Below are 9,079 nucleotides of genomic sequence, written 5' to 3'. Positions count from 1 at the left end.
AACTGTTGAGGATCCCAAATTTGATTGGTTTGAAGAGCATGTGAAGGGTTTGACTAGATGATGAATGCCAATATTAAATCTGCTGGAGTTTCCTGTACAAGATGAAGAGAGACAACCTGCAAAATTGGTTAAGAGATGATTTCCTTAAATGTGACTTAAGAAGTATGGATCCATAAAACTCTACCTTGAAAGTGAGAATAGATTTTACTTACTTAGAGATAAAGAATGCGATGTGGAGCAGAGATTCAGTTTTCATTTGGTTCATTAAATTTGTAAGGCCATGAAACAATGAGGTAAAACAGAAAGCTTCTGTGATTCTATTTATATGTACATTAGAAGGAACTTCCAGGTGTTACCGTAAAACCTCAATGTGTTGTTTCAGCAGTACTAATTTTTTTTTTTTTTAATTTCATTTATTTATTTATTTTTGGCTGTGCTGGGTCTTCTTTTCTGTGCGTGGGCTTTCTCTAGTTGCGGCGAGCGGGGGCCACTCTTCATCGCGGTGCGCGGGCCTCTCACTGCCGCGGCCTCTCTTGTTGCGGAGCACAAGCTCCAGACGCGCAGGCTCAGTAGTTGTGGCTCACGGGCCCAGCTGCTCCACAGCATGTGGGATCTTCCCGGACCGGGGCACGAACCCGTGTCCCCTGCATTGGCAGGCAGACGCTCAACCACTGCGCCACCAGGGAAACCCAGCAGTACTAATTTAATGCTGATGTACTCCAGAGAAAATTTTATGTTAAGCTATCACTGTTCTCTTGGGAAATGAACTCTTTCCCTTGGAGTTTGGGTTTGACATTGCATTTGAATTTTTATATAGTCATTGATATGTACCAGGGCAATGATGGATTGGAATCTACCCCAAATCCAAGCATAACGAGTACATTTCACTTATATACTTATCAACTATTCTTATTCAAAAAGAGCACTAGATTCATTTAGCTAAACAGACAAAGAGTAGAATTACATTGATCTAAAGTAATTTCTAAATGCTTTTTATTTCTGCATATGTTGAATACTTTTTACAGCTTAAAAAATGATCTGTTTTGAAGGTAAAATTGACAAATCTTGAAATTAAAAAGGCAAATATGTGAAGGAGCTACACTATAACCAAATATGTTTGGCAAGGGAAGGACCAGAAGCTTGCTTACATTAAATTCAGAAAAACTTTTATACTCTTTTCTGTAAATACTTCTTTTTAAACTGAATCAGAGTAGCCACATTTGGAACACTTTCTGTTATCATTCAATATTTTTAGATAGTTAGAACCTGGTCCTAAGCCTAAAGTGGGCTTGATTTTGGAAAGTAAATCTTTTCACAACTGCCTTGGTGCACAGAAACCTGGTTAAAAATAGACACTCCCTAAAGTCTTTTGTTCGCATGGTCACACACTGATGCTTAGATGTTCCAAAATCTAATATGACCACAGTAGTCTTGATAACCAAAGTCATTTTTTTTCCATCTTTAGAAATCTACACTGGAACAACCATATCCAACAGATCTCAAGTTACTGTGTGTGTGAATGAACATTCTCTTTTGTTTCATACCTGAATGCTGTATATCTGTTTTGGATTGTATATTGTGTTTGTGTATTTCTGCTTTGATTCATAGTAACTTCTCATGTTATGGAATTGATTTGCATTAAACACAAACTGTAAATAAAAAGAAATGGCTGTAAGAGCAAAAAAAATAAGTGCAGCAAATAGCTCTATCAAATAATATCTTAAAAGACTCTTTTTTTGTTTTGTTTTGTTTTGTTTAATGTCCCAGAACCTTCCAACTGAAAATTAAAGTTGGTTAAAATTACTTCAGGACCAAGCCAAAATGCAGGAAAAAGAAAATGGGGTGCATTTACATCCTAAACCATAAAACATGCATAGAAATTAAAATCTCCTTCTGGTCTATGATGAGACAGGATCCTCCCAGGGAGACCTTCAAACAGAAGGCTTACCCAGGTCTGCTGGAAACAATCTTCTAATTGTCACTGCCCAGAGTATCCAAAAACATTTATCTTGAAAGTTTTCTTCTAAATCTTGGGATCTCTGATATCAGACAAATTCCCCCACTTTTCTTAAAGATGTATCCCTCTACTCCTGGACACCAGGAGATTATTCAGTTATGATGATGTTTCTCCTGCTTACAAGGTCTTACAGGTACCTCCTTCAGCTGGGGCTCTCACACTTTGAGTGGGGAGCTCTTTAAAAATCAGGTTCAAAATCTTCACCCCCTAGAGAGTTTGTTTCCATAATTCTAGACTGCGGGGGTCCAGGAATTTGTCATTTTATTTTATTTTTAAGGTTCCATGAGTGATTCAGATGAATTCCCCCAGGTAAACCTAATGTGGAAAACATGACATTATGGTCCTTAGCCCTTGAGAGGAGTTATATCTACAAAGGCTTTATTTGTCCTATTATGTCAGCAGAGATTTAAACTATTTAGTATACTTGTTGTTTCTCTTTGATTTAAAACATTCTTATTCTCCCCCATTTTCTTCTTTTTTTAACATCTTTATTGGAATATAATTGCTTTACAATGGTGTGTTGGTTTCTGCTTTATAACAAAGTAAGTCAGCTATACATATACATATATCCCCACATCTCCTCCCTCTTGCGTCTCTCTCCCACCCTCTTCCCCCTATTTTCTAGTGCAGTTCTTTCCTTCTCTCTCCCCTCCCCTGGAATCCTGTCTCCCTTCACCTGACAAATCTCAGATATTTTAACCTTACTAAGCAAATTGATCTCTCCAGTTCTACTGATTTTGCCCAGCACATTTTTCTATGCATCCCATCTTGACATCACTTCCCTTTCTAGTAGCTCTTCAAGTCCAATATGTCCCCCTTTTTCTTCAACTAATTTGCCTCTAGGACCATCAGCCCTCTTTGTCTGAGAGCCCTGATTTCACAGCATCTCTATTCTTCAGGATATTGTTTCACTTCGTACCCTTATTTTCTTGCTTTAAACACATTTTAACTTTCTGGTTAGAAAGAACATTTTTAACTTTATACCACTTTTGATTGAGGGTTGGGTAAGGAAGTATGGGTAATGAAGACTGATATAGATAAATATGTCCCTGTCTTTGCTAATAATCCTCTTAGAACTGTGCTTCCTAGATCTGGTTATGATAGTTTATGTGTTATGTTCCAATCAGAAGACCACTCTAGGTCTTTCAGCAGAGGGAGTTTAATTTCAGGGAATTTATTCCTGGGTAATGGAAGGTCCGAGAAACCAAATAAGGGTGGTTGATGCACTCAAAAGATTAGCAACAGGAGGAATCTGTGCTCACTTGTAAGCTTGGAGAGACAATGGAAGGCAGAGTGCTGTCAGAACCCAGGAAGCAGGGTCACCTTCAGGGAGTGAGAATCATGGCAGGCACATGGCGGAATCTGGACTTACAGGGAAGACCAGCCATTGCTGGGTACACTGTATGAGCACAGCCAGAGAGGGAAAACTACCCTGGCGTCTCCCCAGTTCCTGGCTTCTCTCCTCCTGCTCTCTGGTCTCTTGCCAGTGCTTCTTACTGGTTGAGCGTATGTAAAATCCAGGTGACAAGGGAGACTTGGCAATGCAATTCCTTAGGGAAAGAGAGGAAAATGGATTTGAAAGCAAAGAGACGTGATAGGCACAGTTTCTGTACAAGAATAATCTCATAATGTATGAAGTTGCTCTTTTCTATCCAAGCAATAGTTACTCTCTATATCAAGGTACCTGATTATATGCCGTTTTATGGTAAATGAGAGACTAGAGAATAATAAAACTGAAAAGAAACTGAGATGAAACCAAAGGATACAAATCTGTATTTAAATTATGACTGACTCTTTCGTTCTGCCCAACAAAATCTATATCCCTCTTCTCTGTCAGAGCTGCTATTTCTTCTTGTCAGTGACCCTCTCAGCTTCCTATGTAAATGAATGGGATTAGGGGCTGTGGGAAGGGAGAGTGTGGTGGTAACTATAGTTTTTAACTTCTGGAGGGGAATGTGGGGCAAAGCAGGAAATAGCAGACAACTCTCGTGGGAAACTGAGGCAGAAGGTGAATGACCATGTCTTTTTCTCCAACCCAGTCTCCCTGCTTCACATCTATGAAAAGGGAGCTAAGTGCAAAAACCCCAGGGAGACACAGAAACCAGAATGGTCCCCTAAAGATATTTATGTTGGAACCAAAAAATGGCACCAAAGTGCAGATGGTACCAGATACATTTGGATGAGGCAGACCCCAGAAAGGGCTTCCACAAGCTGTCATGCACACACACGGCAATTGTGTTTTATGCAATTTACTTTTTCTGACCCAACGTAATGAAGCAGTGCCCGGGTTGGATGCTAGTATCTTATCACCCTTTATACTGCCCTGTATGCCTTTCTATCTTCAGCCCATTTCAATCTGGCATTGGTCAATCTCACTCCAACAATTCCTCCCAGCACGACCTGCTAACTGCCAAATCCAATGGTAACTTTTCAAAACTTCCTAACTTTCATACGAGATAATTATTTTTGGCTTTTCCTCCTAATTTTGGACTGCTTTACTTGTTTTCTTCCTCTAATTTCCTTTTCATCCTAAATACCTATGGTCCTTGGGATTCCAAAATTGGGCTTCTTATCTCCTCTCAATCCATCTCCCTCTTTTCCTGGTACATGCTCCCTGGAACCCCCCCACCCCATGCCTGCATTTAACTATAACCTGTACTCTCCTGCCTTTCATATCTTCTTTAGACTGGAAGTATCTCCTGAACTTCAAGCTTGATTTTCTGTTTGTGTACCGATCATCTTCACCTGGATGTTCTACCTTAAATTCAGCAAGTCCCAAGCCTAACGGATTATTTTCCCTCCTCAAACCAATTCCTATCTCAGTTAACAGTAGCTTGTTAACTAGAAAGTCTATCAGTATCTCTGACCTCCTACAAGTCATATTAGCAATTGTCACTTGTGTTTCTGAAGCATGAAATATACTACTCTCGTAATACCTTCTGCAGTGAATTTTTATTTGTCTCTTCTTTTATCAGGCTGTGAGTTTACCAAAAGCAGGGACAGTATCTTATTCATCTCTGAATCCTCAGGGCTCAACTCACTGCACAGCTGATTCCCATCATCTTTTTCCCTCTCAAATATCCTGATCACCCTCCAAAAGGAATTATACAGTCTGTACAAAGGGTTACTTTCTTGGAGAATTCATGTTATCTTTCATTTTCTTAACAGTGTTTAGAGCACATGTTTATCTTTGCTAATTCGTTTTAGAGAGTTTGGACATAGCTCTTTTATTTCCAGCTGCCTGAGGATATGAATTCCAGCCACTTGAGAAATGTACAGGTTTTGAGCCATAAGAAATCAATTTGTCTAGACCATGAAGTTCATTGTAATGGGAATTTTACTTGTCGCCTATACTATATTTATTTTTACGATGCGGATGAAAAGGATAAGTAATAATCTTTGACAAATTTTTGGTTGTTCATCCCAGAGTTTCATAGATCTTCAATTATAGTCATATCACATTTTTTATAGAGTAACTATTTTATTATCACTATTTGGGGTGCTCAAAGGAGGATAGCTAATTTTAAAAATTTCCAAGAATATTTTCTTAATTTAAAATTGATGAGTTTGTATACATCTCAATATTTCCTCAGGGACCTAACACATTTAATTTGAACTTACTCTCACTTACATTTTAAATCTAGAACTTGGATGAATGAAATAACTCAAAAATCAAGTTTAGGTGAAACTTCTTAAATTCAGTCTTAGCCTTGGATTCTCGGAAAACAGAATGTGAGGCAAAGATTTAAAGTACTAATGTATTCTTTGGGAGATGCAAGTCTAAGGCAGTAAGAGTGAGGAAAAAGGTAAGCGAAGATGTGAAGGGATGCTTCAGCAAACTTTACCAAAACCAGTGGCTCCACCACAAAGGGCTGGGAAAAGACACTGCTGGGTCCCACAGGTGCATCTCCTCAGCACAGGGGAGGACAAAGAAGTCTGTTTGAACAGAGCAGTCCATGGATGGTGGGAGGGTGGTTCCCTCCTGTATCCTGGTGACCATTGGTCAAAGTTTACTCCACAGAGCTAGCTTCCCTGTATTTTGGGGTTGCATCATTCAGCTCTGCCTTGGCCACTAAGAATGTCAAATTCCATCCTGTGGGGATGGCATTCTTTTTATTTCTTTGTTTTGTACAACCTTTATATTGCCAGTGACCTAACCTAAGCGTTGTGGTTTGAATTTTGGAAGCAGAGGCAGGCCACACCCTTTAACCAAGGCTGGTGGGCCAGGCTGCTGGTGACAATTAAGGGCAAAGGACTAGTTGGCCCCAACAAGAATCCAGGGGGCAGGAGATGCACATATATCTCCAGGAAGTGCATAACATCTGAGTCAGAGGTGCTGACTCAACACTCTCCCCTTCCAAGTTTACAGAGAGGGAAGGGGAACAGAATGCTTCCACAGAGAAGTTGCATCACTCATGAACAAGTTGCTGTAAGTCATCATAGATTTTGTTTTAAATTGAGCTACAATTGACATATAACATTGTATGTCTTCACTGTACAACATAATGATTTGATACATGTATATATTGTGAACCAATCACAATAAGTCTAGTTAACATGCATCACCACACATAATTACAAATTTTTTTTTCTTGTCATGAGAACTTTTAAGACCTCTCTTAGTAACTTTCAAATATACAATTTATTAACTATTGTCACCATCATCACAGATATTTGACCTGGAAAAAAACACTGAAAGCTAAAGTGTCCTCACAGTTTTTAAAAAAAATTCTGCTAGTAGACTTGGAGAAGCCTGGGCTATCCTTTGGTGGAGAATGACTCCATGAAACACCTCTGTGACTTTTCTGATGAAATTTTCTAGTCTGCTTTCTCTTTTAAGAGAATCTAGGTATCTTGTCACTGACTTTTGCTTTAATAAATATAGGAACCTGGAAAAATGAGTGACCTACAGTTTTCAGCGATTAGAGTCATGCACAGAGGAGTATTATTCTGAGAACTTCTGACTCTGCTACCTTGCTGAGTTTGAAGCATTATTTTCAGAGGAATGTACGTCTTGGCCTCAGCTGCATATTGGATATTCTATGTATTTTTCTTTGGTTGGAGAACAGAGCCAAGAAGATGCTTTGCTTTCGTTGGTCCTATTTAAAACAACCACAGTGTTCATACCTCTCCCCCCTGGAGATGATCTAAATTTATTGTCTATGGGGATTATAAAGGGTCTTCTGTCAGCACACAGTAGTCAAAGCATAGTTTGGCTTTCATTGAGTGATTTCCAGTTCACCCTTATTATGTTTACTTTACTTCTATTCCTGGTTCTATTGTCAGTTCCTCATATCTGCACTTCTTGCTCTTTTTGGTTCTTGGATCCATGGTAGAGTGCCGTCTGTTCATCTCTAGCACAAAAACAGATCCTGAGGTTTCCCCCTCCTCCCCAAAGAGTCTTTGCTACTAGAGACTACACTGAAATTCATAAGGGGCCAAAATAACTAATTAAGTGAAAGTTTACTTTTTCCTAGAGCTGAAGCATTTGTAGCAGTCACCTACAGCTGGTTCATGAGTGACACTGCCCAGCAGGGGGCTGGTTAAATCCACTGCCAGCTCTAGGTGCTATGAAACCAGGCTCCTGGGGCAGAAAGCAGAACCCAGTTGGTGCTTCCAGGAATAATGTGAAATTATAGATTGAAAAGGAAATCAGGAAACAATTTATGTCTTTCATGGGTAAAATTGCTGCTGGCATTCATTCAATATAAATGGCTAGGGCCCCAGGTGATCTGGTCAATTTTTTTTACGTGTGTGGAAACAATTATTGGGATGTTAAGACACCTTTGAGTGTTGATGGTGGTGTCTCTGAATGGCTGGGGTTACAGTGTTGTTTATTTTCTTGTTAATCTGCATAGTCTGTGAATGAGAATGCATTGTTTTTATGATAAGAGAAAGTAACATTTTACATTACAAAATAAAAGCAGTTGGAAAGTTTAATTTAAAATACATTTTTTTTGTCAGTTATGCCTACTATTTTCCGCAAAGTGTGTGTAATTTTTTAAGCTGTGCAAATTGGAGGAAAATTTCTTTTTCTAGAACATTTGTTTATACTATTTGTCCTTTCATGTGTCTTATAACTTTTAATAATTAAGGTGTTTCTAATACCTTCACAGAGAAGGAATAAAAAATGATTGGAGTAAGAAATAATGTTCTGAAAATGACATGAAACTTTAGAGAACTGCCCCGTGATGTCCTAGAAATGTACCAATGTATGTAAAACAAGTCATTAGGATTATACATTTGCTATAAAACCATCATTTTGAACTGTTCTCTTGACCTATTTAATTTTGTCCAACCCTTTTTTGACCAAATTAAATGCTACGAGTAGAGAGTAGAGCTCGTTCCAATTTTTGTTGACTCCAGGTACCAGCAACTCATCTTTAAATCTTTCATTAAAGGAAAAACCAAGCTTTATTAAGCACTGGGAATCTCTTTTAAGCAAGGACCTGGTGCTTTTGCATCATGTTTTCTCAGGTAAGGAAGTCTCCTTTTCAGGTTCTGATTCCTCCTTCCTCCCCCTCTTCCTCCCCTCCCCTTGCCTACCTCCCCCGCTTCTTCCTCTCCCTCTCCCCTCCCTCTTCTTTCTTCCTCTCCAGTCTCTATGGCTCCGTTTCCACCTTTTTCCTCCACCCGCTTCCCTTCCCCTCATCTCTTCTCTTTACTTCTCTCTTTTCCTTTCCCCCCTCCTTTCCCTGCCCTCCTTTCTTCTCTTCATTTTTATTCTCTTCTTTCCCCCTTTCATTAAAAAAAAAAGTGGAACTTAAAAACAAAACAATGATTTGTTCCCTGGGAATTAATGGAAAGATTGATTCAGTTACATCTTAAGGGAACTTCTTAACCATTTAACTTCATTCTAAATTTCATCCCTTAACAGAGACTAATTATTCCTGAATAGGCTCATTGTCATGTTTTGTCTTATTTCACCAGGTCATGAGTTAATTGAACATTATGTTAAAAAGTCAATATATGGCTTTAATTGTACTTAATCGTGTTAATGATGAATGAACTTTTGTGTCATGTAAGTTAAAAACTTCATAGTGTCATAGTTTATATAACAAT

Source organism: Grampus griseus (genome assembly GCF_964374135.1).
Source record: "Grampus griseus genome assembly, chromosome: 3".
NCBI lineage: Eukaryota > Metazoa > Chordata > Mammalia > Artiodactyla > Delphinidae > Grampus > Grampus griseus.
Note: the sequence above shows the minus strand (reverse complement) of the source record.